We start from the raw sequence: 15,409 nt of genomic DNA on the forward strand, positions 1-15,409 counted from the left end.
CTGTGATTGGCCAAGGGGAGCTGGTGGGTAGGTCTTCCTGCCCAGGTTGGAATGACCTGCTAATTTACCAAAGGTGCTTCTTAACCTTAATAGGAGGCTCACTTTGAAGTTACCTGGGCTCTGTCCTCCGTGGTCCTGGAGGAACTGGTCTGGGTTGGTCTTCAGGAAACCAAGAGTTTTCCTGAGCTCCCTGAGAACTACTAAGAGCCTCTGTTTCCTAGACCACCTGTGTCAGGGTACTGGAGCTCAACAGTGTTGACATTTTGAAGTGGAGATTGTTTGGGGGGCTCAGGCGGTGGTGCCCTGTGTACTGGAGGGCGTTGTCAGCAACTCTGGTCTCCATCCCGGTTCTTACAAGCAAAATAGTCTCCAAATATTGTCAAATATCTCCAGAGAGGCAAAATTGCCCCTCATAGGGAACCATAGTTACAGTTGACTGCCTCTTTCCATCACACCAAGTATATTGAAATGCACTTGTATTCTGTTAAATAAATAGGTCTCGGGCCTCCCCGGTGGCGCAGCGGTTGAGCGCTGGGTTGCGAAGCTGCCCGCGGTCTCTGCATCGCTGGTTCGATCCCCAGCAGCTCCCAGGCCACCGGAGGAGGGTCCCACATGGCGCGCAGACCTCTCCTGCCGCCCGCTGCTCCCCTCAGCAGTGTACTTCGGTCCTTCTGCCTGCTCTGTTCCCCGCTCTGGCTCTGGTGAATTCTCTCACCCTCCCGCACTTCTGACTGTACCCAGTGCATGTATAAACAACAAATAAATAAATAAAAGATGCCTCTATTAAAAAATAAAATTAAAAAAAAAATTTTAAAAATAAATAAATAAATAAATAGGTCTCTGTTAATTGAATAAATAGATAAGTGGATAGATCCTAACAGTCAAGTCCATCAGTTTTGAGTTGATGGTGTTTGTTTTTGTTGACATTGAAATGTGTATTCACAGGACTTGTATTGTATTGATTTTTATGAGTATTAAATTTTATTCATTTTGCTTTTGAAAAAAATTGAAAATCTGTGACACTCCAAACCGGAAAACAGTCTACAGCTAGAAAAGAGGGAAGAAAGAACTCAAAAAGCTTGGATGACATTTTGGAATGGGATTTTGTTTAGGTTTGGGGGGGATTGTTGGTTTGGGATTTTTCTCTCTGACTCATTTATCTTCAAAATTATAGAGTGTTTGTGGCAGGGGAGAGAGAGAAAGAGAATTTTAGACTTATTTCATTTTGACACTTAGGAAAAGTAGGGAGAAGGCATATAAAAATGAAACATCAAGGTAAAAATGTCCATGTTTAAATCATGTTATAACAGTAATAGTGGTAATAATAATAATAGCAATTAAATTAAAACAATATAATAGTAATTATTATCATCATTATTATTATTAAAATATAAATTTTAGTAATGGTTGTATGCCATGTACTTTCTCTACCCCCTTGCATCTATTAGCTCATTCAGCCCTCAAACAAGGGGGCAGACAGGAGTCCCTATTGTAGCAGTCACATCACCTATGAGTAACTTTTTGAAAAGAAAAAAAGATTTATTTATTTATGCATACAAGAGCTGGAGTCTAGGCCAGAGGTGCAGGGGTGGGAGGATTCACCAGAGACAGAGTGGGGAGAAGAACAGGCAGATCTACTGAAATCCACTGCTGAGGGGAGCAGCGGGGAGACAGAAGAGGTCTGCTGCACCCTGTGGGTCAGCTCCCTGGCAGGCCGGGGATCGAACTCGTGCTGCAGAGGCTGTAGATAGCTTCACAGTGCTGTGCTTAACCCCTTGTGCCACCAGGGAGGCCCAAGACAGAAGGTTTTAAAGCTCAATAGTCCATTCTCTGCACCTTCCTCCAAAAAGTTCTTTCTCAGAGCAAGGAACTGCTAACTAGCATGGCTGCAAATGGTCCTACAATACAGTGTGCTGTGTCCCAGGACAAGATGCTCTGCTGGGACAGGACAGGTGATGTGGGTGGTTGAGTGGGTAGCTGATAGATGATAGATTTTCCTCTGGTATAGAGAAAGGAAACCCCACTGGAGCCGCTTTTGTCCTATCAGCCTCATTTCAGCGATGGGATTTTCCATCAGTTTCTGAGCTCTGGGGAGCACAGATCTCTAACCAGGCTTCCCAAGCCTAGGCCCTGACTATGGTATGGGACACCAGGACCCTGTTTTCCCATGGAGAAGCTGCGGCAAGCATGGACGGGGGCACCTGGCACAGCAGGGGAGGCCACTCTGATCCACCCATGCCTCTGCGGGCTGCAGCCCCACCAGGAGGAAGTGCGGTGAGGCCTGAGGCCAGCCCACAGCTTCCTGTGGTCTCCCCCTTCCACAGGATCCTTCCTCAAGCCAGCAGCAGGCCGCACAGGCCGTGAGCCACATCTCCCGCCCTGCTCTGTCTTGGTGAGTCGGGGTGGGGGTGGCCACAGAAGGCTGTTGGTGGCAGGGACACAAAACCCACTCTCACTGGTGTGTCCCTCCAGGCCCGCGTCTGGCCCAGAGTGCGCGGGAGCAGAAGGGTGAGTGTGCCTCTGAGCGCTTGTGAGGACAGCACTGCGGCTAGGCAGACATGGCTCTCCTGGCAGCTGAGGGGGAGCGGAGACGGTGCCCCTGGAAGCCCCTGACGCTCCCCTCCTCCTAGGAGACCTCCCCCACCTCGGGTCACAGCCCTGCCTAAGGCCGTGGTTCCGTGAAGGATGAATGCGGCCTCCTGTGCCAGGGACTCCGGCCTCCCTCATGCCCTGCTGGGCACCAGCTATCTGGGCCATGGTGAGTGGGCAGGGAGGACAGTGGCTGGGCCAGAGCATCGGCACCTGGGCTTAGACTGAGGTGATGAGGAGGCCACATTGCGGGCACTGCCGCAGGCCAGAAAGGGCCGCAGGAGACGAGCAGAGAGACAAGCAGAGCTGCTGTGGTGCTGGTGGGGAGCAGCCTCCAGCTGCTGAGTCACTGGGTCCGGCGAGAACCTATAAAAACCTCCAGGTGACACTGGCTGAGCAGAGAAAGAGAAACCTGCCAGTTCCCCATTTCAGTTCCTCCCAAAGCCTCCAGCCCACCCAGGGCAGACACCCTGGCACTGCGTGAGGAGTGGCGGAGTGGGAGGGAGGGCTGTGTTTCCGCTTCACGCTCGGGCTGGAAGGACTGCCTGGCCAAAAAGAGCAATTTTTTAAGAGGGTTTCTCAGGGCAGGGGCAGGGAGAGACAGGCCCAGGAGAATTGTGGGGCCGTCTCTGTGAAGGGAGGAGGAGAGGTCAAGGAAGATCCCATGGCCACCACCACCACAGTCCATATCCCCAGTGTCCCCAAGAGCTGCAGCACCCATTGCCCCCCCAAATGCTCATGTCAGCCCAGGACATTGGGCAGCTGTGGACCCGCCAGAGAGGCCGGACACCTTCCCTGGGGCTGTGCAGATGGGACCAGGTCAGCAAACTCTGCAAGGACGGCATGGTGGAAAGTTCAGTTGGGGCAGGTTAAAGGGAGTTTGTGTCCTTCATGAAAAGAGAAGAATACTCACCCCTTCATTTCCTTGGGTTTCCCTACAAATGTCATTCATCTGTCAGTCATCATGACCCTCCACAGCCGCTTGGGGACCAGGACACGCCCCTCCATCCCTCCCCTCTCTCCCTCCCCTCTGGTAACCACCATATTTTTCAGTTTTTGAGTTATTTTTGGTGTGTTTTACCAGTTTGTTTGCTTATTTATATTCCACAAATAAGTGAAACTCCCCAGTAATTGTCTTTCACTTTCTGACTTATTTCACTCAGCAGAATCAGCTAAAGTCCCATCTATGTTGTCCCCAAAAATACTTCATAGTTGTCACGGCCGAGCAGCAACCCCTTGATTTTGCATTCCGTGGTTCCTTTATCCAACCCCTGTTGAAGGGCACCTGTTGGTCGGTCCCATGTGTTAGGAACTGCAGACCTGGGCTGAGGCGGAGCGGGAAGCAGCAGAGCACATGGTAAGTGGCCCTGAAACAAAAGCCCCAGGGCCCAGTGGCCTGAAGCCTGCAGACCAGCCCCAATGTCCAGCCGTGTCACCCTCCAGGACTAGCACCAGGCCCTGCTAAAGTCAGCACTGGCCGTGGCTCCCCTGAGTCCACCATCAGCAAGGCCTCATCACCTCAGCAGAGGCCGGGGTTTGTTTTTGAGATGAATAAGGATCGTAAAATGGAAGAGTCTGGTTGGCATTTGACCAGTTCCAGCCAGACAGCTGAAATTGTAAAATGGAAGCATCAGGCTTGAAAGGCCAGGAATGTAATTGAGGCTCCAGACATCTAGAGACTCATGGAGTCCTTCTCTTGGCAAGACCTTGGCAGTTATTGGGAAGATGTGTGCAGACATCCTGGAAAGAACTTCCAGACTGTAAACCTCCCAGAACCTCCTTTGCCTCTAATTTCTACATCCAACTGCAGTGTAACCACTGCTCCTGCCCCTGCCTGTTTCTTTTTATATAGAAAAAAATGAAATGCTGGCAAGGGCAAGGTGAAATATGTAGTCTCATTTATTCCTGAGAAAGATTGAATTAGTATCTCTTCTGCAGAGAACTGTGAATTTAGCATATTTATACTGCTTGATACATCTTTCTATTTGGGGGACATGGCCTAAGGAAATGCTTGGAAATACAGATAAAAATCTTTATGTATAAAAACGTTCACCAGCATTTTCTTTACAGTAGCAAATAATTGAAAATTAAAATGAAAAGCCTAGGAACTGGTTAAATAAATTACAGTATATATACAAATGAAATGTAGCAATTGATACCAAGATTCTTAAGTTTTTAATGATGTGAACAATACTCATGGTACGATATTAAATGAAGGTACAATATAAAATTCTAGAGATAATGTAGTATCACAAAAGAAGGAAAAATCAATGAAATATGATGTTGTTAACCCTTGTGTGTGTGTAGAATAAAATGGAAAAATGCATCAAGCGGAATATTATACAGCAGTGAAAATAATTAGGTTCTAAGTATATCCAATGATGTGGGCCAATCTTGCTTTCATATTGTTTAGTGAAAGAGTCGAGATATAAAATAAACATAATATGACTTGATTTAAATTCTAAATACCAGACAAAATTAAAATCATGTTTTAATTATGCATACATAGATGATATATTAAAATGAAGAGCAAAGGAAATAATTGTAATGAAAGCCATACTGGTGCTTCCTTATGGAGAAGATTATGATATGATGTGATTTGCTATTTCTCGACCTGTTTAATGGGAGTTCATTTTATAATTCTCAAACTCTACATTTGTACCATCTACCCTTATACAGATGCTATATTTCACAATTTAAAATGTTGGGAAATACTGGGAATAAAATAAGCTAGCTCATAAAAGTATCTTCTGATGGAAGAATCACAGTTGAATATTGTTCATTATGCTTTTTATTACTTTTCAAATTTTCTATAATGCACACACGCCCTTTTAGGACCAGACCCGGTCAGCTAAAGCTGCTGGAAATCGCGGCGAGCGCCCCGCCCGCCCGGGGCCACGACAAGCGCCGGCGACGGTTCTACGCGTCCGGAGAGCCCGCGGGGGTCCGGGCGGCAGCGTGGGCTTCGGGGCGCCCCCAGGGTCCCCAGAGCAGCGGCACCTGGAAGCTCAGTGTCCCGCCGACCTCGCTTTTTAGTGCGGGGTTTGGGTGTCCGGGCTGAGCTCACGCGCCCTGAAGTTTCACATCCAAACAGGCGCGTCCGGCCCTTCCCGCCCGGCGCGTCGTGGGGACAGGCCTCGCGGCGGCCACGGCGACCCCGCCCCGCTCCAGCGCGAGGGCCCAGCCCGGCCGCGGGGGCGTGGCCACGGGAACGTCTCTGCGCTCGCCCCGCCCACCGCACCTGCTCGCGCCTGCGCCCCTCTGCCGCGCATGCGCCCGTCGCCCGCGCGCGCGCGCGCCGCGCCAGCTTCGCGGGACTTGAGGTGAAGTCGCGGCGAGGACCGGCCCAGCGCCCGGCGGGGAGGCGCCCTGTGCGCCCCGGCCCGGGGCCTCGCGGCGGGGGCGGGCGAGGCGGACGGGGCGGGTGAGGCCAGGCCGCGGGCTGTGCGCAGGGGCCGCCGGGCCGGCGGGGAAGGGCTGGACGCGGGGGCTCCGGGGCTCAGGTCGGGCCCGGAGGAGCGCACGGTCGGGTCGGCCCTGAGCCCGGGCTCGCTGCCGGCTCCTGGGGGCCCTGAGGGCGCACCCGGGTCGGGCTCCCCCCTGTTCCGCGGGTTTAGGGTGGAGTTCGGGGCGCACATTGTAGACTTTCCGGGCTGAGCCCCCTCCCGCCCCAGGCCCAGCAGCGGGAGGGCAGCGCGGGTGCCCGTGGGCGCGCGGGGCGGGGCGGGGCTGGGGTGTCCCCCTCTCCGCCCCGGAGGGGAAGGCCCACTTCACCCCACTGTGGCCCGGCTGTACATGGTTGTGTGCAAATTGGAGCTTCAGCACCTGGTTCCAGTTCTTCGGGGCGTCGGTCCGGAGTGGGGACGCCCAAGCAGTGGCCAGCGCCGTCTGTAACGCGCTGGGAAAGACGCAGCCTTGTCCCTTCCAGGCGAGCTTCGCGTGTTGGTCATTTAAAATGTTCTCCCTCATTCCCGTCGTAGCGTGAAGCGGGGGGTGGGTTTACTTTTTTTTTTATTAAGATTTATTTATGCATACAAGCGCTGGGGTACAGGCCAGAAGTATGGGGGGGCGGTGAGAGGACTCACCAGAGACAGAGTGGGGAGCGGAAAAGGCAGATGTACCGAAATCCACTGCTGAGGGGAGCAGCGGGGAGACAGGAGAGGTCTGCTGTGCCCTGTGGGTAGCTCCCTGGCCGGGGATTGAACTCGTGCTGCAGGGGCTGTGGAGAGCTTCCTAGTGCTGTGACTTAACCCCTGCGCCGCCAGGGAGGCCCTGGGTTTAGTTTTGTGTTTCTGTGGCAACTGGCGATGCTGACAGGCTCTTCGGGTGCGGTGGGGGCGTTGGTCCGCGTCCTCTGGAGGAGACCCTATTCCAGTCCTCGGGTCACTTTTCAAATTGGTTTGTCTTTTTGTTAGTCGTCAAAGACCTTGTGTGTCCTGACCCATAGACTCTTATCTCTGCACACTGAGGCATCTGGGCTTATTCTTGGCTGAAACCATCTTTTGAGTAATCCCTGCGCAGACTGCGCTGATGCACTGACAGGTTTTCTGCACCAGTGGCAGCCCTGGGAGAAACCCAGGATGTTGCCACAAATTTAATGGAAAATTAAGTTTTTCAGGTGTAGAATGTTAGTAACTGCCACGTATGTTTAAGCTCAAATGTGCAGATTTGCTGAGTAAGCAGCATGTCATCTTTGAACGCTTTGGAAAATGTTTGCTACAAAATAAGTAGGTCAGAATATTTATGGCAAGGGATAGTATGTTTTTGGATTATATGCCTACATGCTAGAATGCACAGGTTTATCTGTTCAGTTGACTAACATGAAAACACTGGCAGTAGGAACTGGCTCCCATTCCTTGAAAGACTTATTAGGTCACGCACCACAGATCAAAATGAACTGAAATTAACAAAGTAATAGTAACTGGGTATGGGGGGAGGGCCTTATCCGTAGGCTGACCCCAAGTGCTGTTCAGGGGTCCATGTCTTTGGGGAATGTCTCTCCTCCCTCTGTTGGGACGTTTGGCCTGCAGAGTCCTGTCTCCTGTAATCTCCCCCCCATCCCCCCAATGGGGGAGCCCCTGAGGGCAAGCAGGCTCACCTTTATCATAAGCCTCCCTTTAACACCTGCTCCCGAGGCCACATGGTACTCTATTCTGTGTGCCCCCAGGGGTGGCCAGAGCAGGAGCCTCGAAGGTGGTCTCAGGCCTGGAGGACCCTGCTGGTATCTGCACCTTCACACAAGGCCTACCCGCCCACCCCATCTTTCAAGGCCCTCCCTGCACACTTCACCCCTGATCTGCTCCTCCCCCTCCTCCCCGCTCCCCTCACTGCACCCCCAAGGCCCTCCCTGTTCTGTCCCCAGTGTCACAAACTGAAAGAGCATCTGATTCACGGGCCCCACTTCCAAGTGGGGACCTGCCTATCTTTGGACATCTTGGCTGGCATGGCACCACTCCCCAACAGTGCAGACAGCTCGCTGACTTTATGACTTTGGGGGTCTGGGGGCCTTGGCGTAGATGATGGTGGGTACCTGAGGCTGCTGATACCCAAAACTCAGCCCTGACCCCAAGCACAGCATCGCCTTCCTCTCTGGGGGCTCTGCCCTGTACCCCCCGCAGCTGTGTCAACCACTGTTTCCTGTCCTCCCCTTTATTCTGGTGAAGTCCGAGTAGCTCTGTGAGTGCTCCCTCGAGTCCAGAGCTGCCCCCATCTGATTCCAGACCCTGCCCGGGTGGGAGCCCCTCACCAATCTGTTACAGGGCAGGGAGAGGGGCACCCCAGACCCCGCAAACCTGCCCGCTCTAAGTAGATTCTGTCATCCGCCACATTAGCATAAAACATATGAGACTTTAATGGGAAGGAACTTTTATACAATTAGGAAACAATACAGGAAAGACAAAGGATATAGTTTCTAAATCAAGTACCCAAAGTTACCCGTCCCCTTGTGGGTAAAAGTCCACCCAAGCAGGAGTGGCCCGCCGGGAGCTGAGACCTTTGTGCAGGGGAGCGGCTCTCTCTGGCAGAAGCTGCACAGAGGCTGGGTGGTGAGTCTGAGAACCTGTTGGACCGGGTCACGCTGGGTAAGAGTGGGAAGGGGAACTGGGCCTGTGGGATTCCTGGGGTGCAGCATCAGCTTACTGGGAAGGGACACGGAGTGCTCCCCAAAGCAGGATGGCAGGAGGTCTGTACAATTGTGGTCTTTATAAAAAACATTTTCCTAGGAGAAATACCCAGTGCCTTCAGCTGGAGCCATTTCTCTTTTGCCTGAAAGTGCTCATATAATCGATCCTGTGACATGTTTTCTGTTTCAGGCTAATGAACAGCGCCCCTGATGTTGACGAAGCTCAGGGTGACCAGGAAGCTCGGGTAAGTGACACTCAGATGCGAGAGCTTTGATTCTGACGCATAAATGAAAAACGAATCTGTGTTAATAAAAACCATGATCAATGTTGTCATCGCCTCTGAAGAGAATCTCATTCGTGGCTCCACCACACAAGTATCTTCTCATTTTGAGAGAAATACTTTATCCCAAACTGCAATGAAATAAAATAAATTGCATACAGGTAGTGAGTCCCCCCTGACGTGTTACTTTTCCCTATTGTGGAACATTCATAAAACAGAGCATCAAAAAACCACTTTGGTATTATTTTTCTAAAAGGACACACTAGAGGTGTTTGGGGGAGATGAAAGGCTGTCCGGGTGATAAAGTGTGTTGATCAGGTTGTTATGACGCCAGGCGTTGCCCCGGATTCCTTCACTGGCCTTGAGGAGGGTGTTCCTGCCACACGCCATGGGGACCAGACAGCTGTCCCTTGAGTGGCACTGACGTCCCTGTACAGGACTGGCATGGCGTGCATAGGAGGCAAATGTAAGATTTAAATCGGAACGTGAAACAGGCAATAAAGGTGGAGCCGGGTCACAGCCCAGGCCCTGGTCACGTGACAGTGACGCCCACAGCCTAGGTGGCACCCGCCACTGCGCGTCAGGCCAAGCTCACTCGTCTGGGGCTGTCCTCGCTGAGGCTGGGCCCGCCGGCTCACTTGCTGGCAGGAGCAACGGCGCATCGCCTCTGCCTGGGCTGGGCTGCCCCCAGGTCTTCATCCTGCCCATGTGTGCCTCACTGGCACGCTCTCTCCTCGCAGCCCCCATCTGCCTGACTGACTCTCTCAAGGGTAAGTCTCAGCTACTTCCAGGTAGCCCTGCCCGACCTCCCCGGGTGTGTGTCAGGGACCCCTTCCAGGGAAGACTGAGGCATCTCAAGCTTCTCCGCCACAGCCCTTGCAGGCGCTGATGACATTTTGGAAATTCAAACAGAAATGGAGGCAAACATATTCCATGTCCTCTCAAAAAACAGTTAACCTAAACAGTTAACCTAAAAATTCTGAGGTCCAGGTGGAAGCCTCACGTGTCCCCACAGTCTCAGTGGAAATATTTGTGATGATACAAATTTTATTTGGTTTGTACCCAGTTTGGTTTCAAAATTGCTGAAATGTGGTGAGCCTGAGACTGTTAACATTTATTGTAATTGCTCGGTTGAAATTCACCATGTGAAAAAAGGGGGCGTTGAGGGGAGGGCAGACACTGCGAAGGTGTCCACGGTGTGTGAGGCACATTCTTTCCTTGACAGCTGACAAATTCATTTGGAGTGAAAAATTTTGAGGGGGAAAAAAAACCCCTTTTTTAAATGGGGGTTTAAATATTGTTGGCCTTTGTATGGTTCCCAGAGGGGACTTTCTTTCTTCTTGGTGCTCCTGACCTTGCATGGCTTGCAAGCTTGCCCTGCAGTAAGGCCACTGTGGAGCTGCCACACAAGTGCATGTGAGTGTGTTAATGCCACAGTCTTCCCTACTGCCAGTGGCGTCTCTGCTGAATGAACCAGGGTTTGAGCTCTAGGTGAGACAGAAAGTGAAAGCCACAGTTGAACAATCAACTGTGATCTTGTTTGCTAGGACACTGGATTTATACTGACCTGTGACAGCTTGAGCTGGACACGGGAATTTCATTCTATTCTGTTCTATTCTTTTTTTAAAGATTTATTTATTTAGGATCCTCCCTGGTGGCGCAGTGGGTTAAGACACAACCTATAAAGCTGTCTGCAGCCGCGCAACACGAGTTCAATCCCTGGCAAGGGACCTTCCCACATAGTGCAGCTGACTTCTCCTGACTCGCCACTGCTCCCCTCAGCAGTGTATTTCAGTAGATCTGCCTGTTCTGTTCCCCCACTCTGTCTCTGGTGAGTCCTCTCACCCCTCCCCCCACCCCCCACATCTCTGGCCTGTACCACAGTTCTTGTATGCATAAATAGATCTTTAAAAAATATATTTATTTATGCATACAAGAACTGGGGTGAGCTGCCCCACATGGCGCAGCAGACCTTTCCTGACTTGCCTACTGCTCCCCTCAGCAGTGTATTTCATTAGATCTGCCTGTTCTGTTAGCCACTGTCTGTGGTGAGTCCTCTCACCCCCCCACATCTCTGGCCTATACCCCAGTTCTTGTATGCATAAATAAATCTTTAAAAAAATATTTATGCATACAAGAACTGGGGTATAGGTCGGAGATGGGGCGTGAGAGGATTCACCAGACAGGGTGGGGGGCAGAACAGGCAGACTGAAACACACTGCTGAGGGGAACAGTGGGGAGACAGGAGAGGTCTGCTCTGCCATGTGGGGTAGATCCCTGGCCAGGAATCAAACTTGTGCTGCAGTGACTGGTGGTAGCTTTATAGTACAGCATCTTAATCCCTTGCGCCCCCAGGGAGGCCCCTCTGTTCTTTTTTTTTCTTTTTGTAAAGGCAATGAACTAGTCACAGGGAGGAGCTTTCAGCTATGTAAAATTTTGTTTTATGAAGTATCATGGCTCCATTCATTATTTTGTCCTGCTCCTCCCGTAGGTGTAGACAACTTTCAGGACTCTTTTATTTGGAAGCTGGAAGGGACCAGACTTTGAAGTTGTGTCTTCTGTCTTGTTTTAATTAAAGCTATATATAGCTGTGGATTAAACAGAATAAATTTAAAAAAGAAGAAAAGGGCAAAACATGTTTATTTGGGTTTAAAAGCTAGCCGGAGCACAGGTTCAGGCTAGAAACCCAAACCCCCTCACTAAAAAAAAAAAAAATGAGGTGACCTTGACATTAACTCCCAACGCTGCTGCTCTGCCCTCGCCTGCTTGACTAGCAGGAAGGCCATGTTTCATCCTATAATGTTTTTCTGTTTTGTTCTTTTTTAAAGATCTATTTATTTTTATACAAGAAGCAGGGTACAGGCCAGATGCGCAGGAGGGTGAGAGGATTCACTGGAGACAGAGTGGGGAACAGAACAGGCAGACTTAAGAAATACACTGCTGAGAGGAGCAGCAGGCGAGACAGGGAAGGTCTGCTGTGCCATGTGAGAATCTCGCCCGCCAGCTGGGATTGAACCTGCGCTGCAGAGACTACAAACAGCTTCACAGTGTGGTGCTCAACCACCCGTGCCACCACAGGGGTCCTAAAATGTTTTTCTGTAACCACATGGACTTCTTAAGACTTTTTAAAAATTACTCTTCCCCTGCCAAGGAGCAAGGAGGTAATTTTACCAATGGAGTTTTCATCAACTTCTGTTACAGGTCCTGATAATGATAGGGAGTTGTGTATATTGTAGAAAATGTGAAGAGTAGAATAAAATAGGATGAACAGTATCAACAAGTACACTTATGACTTAGCACGTTTCCTTACTAGTTTTTTCCCCAATATTTGCAATTGTGAAATAGAATGCCTGTGTAGAAGGTAGGTAGGAGCTTGAGAATTATAAAATGAGCTTCCATTAAATAGGTCAAGAAATGTAAAATCACATCATAGCATGATCTTCCTCCATAAGGAAGCCTCTATATGGCTGTCACTAAATTTTTTTCTTTGCTCTTCACTACATATTCTAGGTATCACTGCATGTATCATTAAAATGTGGTTTTAATTTTGTCATATTTAATATTTAAATAAATCATATTCTGTTTCTGTCTTGAATGTCACTCAACAGTATGAAGGCAAGACTAGTCCACAATTTGGATGCAGCTTGAGACTTTTCACTGCTGTATAATATTCCACTCGATGTACAGTTGTTGTTTACATTGTGTTCTCATGCATAAGGGTTAAGGAGAGTATGCTTACATCATCACTAAAATTTTATATTCTACTTCATCATTTAACATTGCAATATAAGTACTTTCCACATCATTAAAAACTTCAGTGTTACTGTATGTCTAGTTTTTACATTTAATTTTGTATATATTGGGGGTTTTCATTTAGATAGTTTCAAATCATTTTACTGTAAATAAAGTGTAGGTGAACATTTTTACACACAAAAAATTTTTATCTGAATTTGAAAACATTTCCTTAGGTCATTTCCAAAAATAAAATTATTTCCATTGAAAATGTAAGTATTTTAAATTCAAAGTTCCCTGCACAGGGGTTGTGAACTTATTTCTCAGGAATAGTGAGGACAGATTTCCCAGTCTCACTAACAGTCTATTCAGTCTTCCTCTTGAAGGTTCTGGACACCAATTCCCCCCACGCTCTGCTGATCCTGCCTCTCCCCCGGGCCGCCCCTTCTCCGTGGGCTGTCATGGCTGTTCCCACTTGACTCTGCCCCCACAGGCCCCCTCCTGGTACCCGAGCTTGGCCACCTGGGCTTTTCTATCCTCCCCTTTGGCCACTTGGCAGGGATTTGCTGTCTCGCTACTGATGGCCACCAGGCGGCGCCGTCCCCCGTTATTTTTCACACGGTCCTCACTGCCCTTCTATTGCCCTGAAACACTGCATCTTAATTCACAGTCCAGCCCATACATTATTCCGAGCTTGGCCCTTGCATCTCGTTTCTCTTGCCGTTTCCACCTTACTCTCCACCTTTCTCACCCCTCCTGGCGCTTTACCTCACCCGTCCCACTGCCATCATCATTCTGCGTTTTCCACCCACATTATCCCTCCGGGCCACAAGGCGGCGACACCAACTCCACCCGCGCCTTCATTACACCGCCAGGAGCCAGTCTGCTCAGCCACTGCCGGTCCAGCTGGCATTTGGGCCGTGATTTTCCCACGATACCACCCCGGTCCACAAGGCGGAGACACTCGCTCATCTCGCAGCTTTATTTCGCCGCCCAGGAGCCGCTCTTGGTGCGGCCACTTCCGGTCCGGCTGCCGTGTCGGGCCGCGATTTTCCCACGATACCACCCCGGTCCACAAGGCGGAGAAACTCGCTCATCTCGCAGCTTTATTTCGCCGCCCCAGGAGCTGCTCTTGGTGCGGCCGCTTCTGGCCCGGCTGCCTTGTAGGGCAGCGATTTTCCCACGATACCACCCCGGTCCACAAGGCGGCGACACCTGCTCATCTCGCCGCTTTATTTGCCCACCCCCCCAGTAGCCGCTGTTGGCGTGGCTACTTCTGGTCCAGCTGCCCTGTAGGGCCGCGATTTTCCCACGATACCACCCCAGTCGACAAGGCGGAGACACTTGCTTTCTTGCCACTTTATTTTGCCCTCCCCCCCCCCATGAGCCGCTCTTTGCGCAGCCACTTCCGGTCCCACTTGAATTTCGAGAAGAGATTTTCCCACGATACCACCCCGGTCCACAAGGCGGAGACACTCGGTCATCTCGCCTCTTTATTTTGCCCCAGGAGCCGCTCTTGGCGCGGCCTTTGACGTTCGGCCTGGAGCATCCTGGGAGTCGCAGAATGATGACGTCACTGCCAAGGGCGCACTTAAAGGGCCGATACAGTAAAAGGTTGATAAAGGACTTGCTGGAGGACTGAAAGCGCCGCCCGCCGTGCAGGACAACAGCGGGAGCTGAGACTAGTGAGGCCCGCGCTGCGATGCAGGGGGAGGGCGGGAGGCTTGACTAGCAAAGCGGGACAGAACAAATGATGGCAGGAAAGGAAATCTGTCCTCACTATTCCTAAGAAATAAGTTCACAACCCCTCCGCAGGGAACTTTGAATTTAAGATACTTACATTTTAATTTTTTTTGAAGATTTATTTATTTACATAATAGCTGGGGTACAGGCCAGAGGTGCGGGAGGGCGAGGGGATTCACCAGCGACAGAGCGGGGAGCAGAACAGGCAGACGAAACACACTGCTGAGGGGCGCAGCGGGGAGCCAGGAGGGGTCTGCTCGCCATGTGGGTTGCTCGGAGGCCGCGGGGATCCAACCGGCGCTGACAGAGGCTGCGGACAGCTTCACCGCGCTGCGCTCAACCCGCTGCGCCACCAGGGAGGCCCTGAAATACTTATATTTTCAATGGAAATAGTAACTTTATTTTTGGGATAGACCTAAGGAAATGTTTTCAAATTCACATAAAAAATCATTATGTGTAAAAATGTTCACTAACATTTTATTTACAGTAAAATGATTTGAAACTAAATAAAAACCGCCAATATATACAAAATTAAATGCAAAACTAGATACAGTAACACTAAATAGTTTTTAATGATGTGGGAAGTACTTATATTAGTGTTAAATGTTGAAAGTGGAAAATTCTAGCACTGATGTCATTCCACCACAGAAGGAAAATATTAATGAAACGTCCTCTCCTAACCCCTTATGTGTGAGTAGAACACAATGTAAACAACTGCATTGAGTGGCCTGTTACACAGCAGTGAGAATAAACAGTCTCGCTGCATCCAAAATTTGGACTAGTCTTGCCTTCATACTGTTGAGTGACATCCAAGACAGAAACGTGAGTAATTTAAATATTAAACACCTAACAAAATTAAAATCATATTTTAATGATCCATGCAGTGATACATACCTAGAATATGTGGTGAAGAGCAAAGAAAAAAATTAGTGACAGCCATATA

This window comes from Talpa europaea, assembly GCF_964194135.1.
Source record: "Talpa europaea genome assembly, chromosome: 8".
Classification (NCBI taxonomy): domain Eukaryota; kingdom Metazoa; phylum Chordata; class Mammalia; order Eulipotyphla; family Talpidae; genus Talpa; species Talpa europaea.